Raw genomic sequence first — 2,468 nt, 5'->3', positions numbered from 1 at the left:
GCTAGAGATTACATGGAGAAAGTTGGACTCCTCCTTGGAAATGGTTGTCTAGCTCATAGAGAGATGGGACGGAACTCCATTTCCCTTGCGTGTACATATGCTGATCCCTGAACTTTTAGGTCATGCAGCCTCAGCCTCTCAAACAATTATTTGGTCTATGAAGGAACATAGGAATCTGCCCTGTGCTTAGTTGCAGAATTGGTCTCAGCATTGCCTGCACTGGGGGGAAAGGGAGATAGGTAGGCGTGGAGGCAGCGAAGGTGGGAGCAGTGGCCGCAGATGAAAGAAACCATCATGAATCAAGAAAAACTAACTAAGCTGCAAGCTCAAGTGCGCATCAGTGGGAAGGGTACTGCCCGTAGAAAGAAGAAGGTGGTTCACAGAACAGCAACAGCAGATGACAAGAAGCTTCATCATTGTTGTTTAGTCGTTTAGTCATGTCCGACTCTTCGTGACCCCATGGACCAGAGCATGCCAGGCACTCCTGTCTTCCACTGCCTCCTGCAGTTTGGTCAGACTCATGTTTGTAGCTTCGAGAACACTGTCCAACCATCTCGTCCTCTGTCGTCCCCTTCTTCTTGTGCCCTCCATCTTTCCCAACATCAGGGTCTTTTCCAGGGAGTCTTCTCTTCTCATGAGGTGGCCAAAGTATTGGAGCCTCAGCTTCACGATCTGTCCTTCCAGTGAGCACTCAGGGCTGATTTCCTTCAGAATGGATAGGTTTGATCTTCTTGCAGTCCATGGGACTCTCAAGAGTCTCCTCCAGCACCACAATTCAAAAGCATCAATTATTTGGCGATCAGCCTTCTTTATGGTCCAACTCTTACTTCCATACATCACTACTGGGAAGCTTCAGTTTTCATTAAAGAAACTTGGAGTAAATAACATCTCTGGTTTTGAAGAGGTAAACATGTTTATCAACCAGGGCACTGCAATCCACTTCAACAACCCTAAAGTTCAAGCATCTTTAGCAGCTAACACTTTCACAATCACAGGCCATGCTGAGACAAAGCAGCTGACTGAAATGCTGCTATCATCTTAAACCAGCTTGGTGCTGACAGTCTGACCAGCTTGAGGAGACTAGCAGAGGCTCTGCCCAAACAACCTGTGGATGGAGAAGCACCTCTTGCTACTGGTGAGGAAGATGACGATGACGTTCCAGATCTTGTGGAGAACTTTGATGAGGCATCAAAGAACAAATCAAACTAAACTGTCACTTTGAGTAAAACTCGAACATTACATGGAGCTGCTATTTTATATTGTGACTTTTTATTTGTAACATTTTTGTACTGATCTTAAGAAGTCTAAGATCTCTAATTGGAAACTCCCTTCAAATTGCAGCTCTCTTCTGTTATTGCTAGTGCACGGAGCATTTAATTATTCATGGCTGGGTTGAAAATACACAAAATTGAAAAGTACTACATAAAAATGCTAATAAAGACTAAATGTTTAGCATCGCCTGCACTGACCCATAGCAGCTTTCCAGGGTTTCAGACAGAGTGTCATCCCTTGCTGTAGCTGGAGATGTTGGTCTTTGAACCTTCTGCATGCAAGGCTGAGCCTCTCACAATGAGCTACATCCCTTCCCAACTGCGAAATATTCAAGTCCTCCTAGATCTGAAAGTTACGCAAGCGAAATTTCCCCTTACTAAATGTGAGAGCGAAAGCCAGCGATGAGAAATATGGGGCACAGGCTGTTAGGGGGAAAGCTTAGGATTCTTTTTTAGGGGCTCCATGTTGCACCTTCTTTCTCAGAGACGATGTTCAGAAACTCTGAGATAGGGCAGACTTCTCGGACATTGCCTCCATCACATGAAGAATGCTTAAAGGGATATGCTATAGGAGAGGAGCTGGTGCTTTAGGGAGAGGGTGGAGAATGGGAGCTTCTTAGCTCCATCTTCTCCAGAGTCCCTTTCATTCTTCAGGAATTGCAGGATGGGGAAATATCTGAATAGACCGTGTGTTTGGAGCTTAGTATCAGAAACTAGACGCGGGTGGCGCTGTGGGTTAAACCACAGAGCCTAGGACTTGCTGATCAGAAGGTCGGCGGTTCGAATCCCCTCCACGGGGTGAGCTCCCATTGCTCGGTCCCTGCTCCTGCCAACCTAGCAGTTCAAAAGCACATCAAAGTGCAAGTAGATAAATAGGTGCCGCTCCGGCGGGAAGGTAAACGGCGTTTCCGTGCGCTGCTCTGGTTCGCCAGAAGTGGCTTAGTCATGCTGGCCACATGACCCGGAAACTGTACGCCGGCTCCCTCGGCCAATAAAGCGAGATGAGCGCCACAACCCCAGAGTCACCACGACTGGACCTAATGGTCAGGGGTCCCTTTACCTTTACCACTGTAGATTTTGTTTACTTTTATCTTATTTGTTATTGTTTTAATACTATGGGTACATTCATACCTCATGTTGTGTTAGGTTCATGTTGCGTCTTTTCGGCTTGTGCATGCGGCAAACCCAGAAGTGTAT

At 46.5% G+C, this 2,468-nt stretch overlaps 1 pseudogene across 1 annotated transcript; it reads left to right on the top strand.

The window, feature by feature from the left end:
- Positions 1–241: 241 nt before the first annotated feature.
- Positions 242–1,453, top strand: LOC310743385 (transcription factor BTF3-like; annotated as a pseudogene). Its single transcript has 2 exons — positions 242–414; positions 857–1,453. The product of its transcript is annotated as a transcription factor BTF3-like (transcript).
- The last annotated feature ends 1,015 nt before the right edge of the window (positions 1,454–2,468 follow it).

Source organism: Podarcis filfolensis (assembly GCF_964270895.1).
Source record: "Podarcis filfolensis genome assembly, chromosome: 1".
Taxonomy (NCBI): Eukaryota; Metazoa; Chordata; class Lepidosauria; order Squamata; family Lacertidae; genus Podarcis; species Podarcis filfolensis.
The sequence above is the reverse complement of the archived record's forward strand: the minus strand, read 5'-3'. Positions and strand labels throughout refer to the sequence as shown.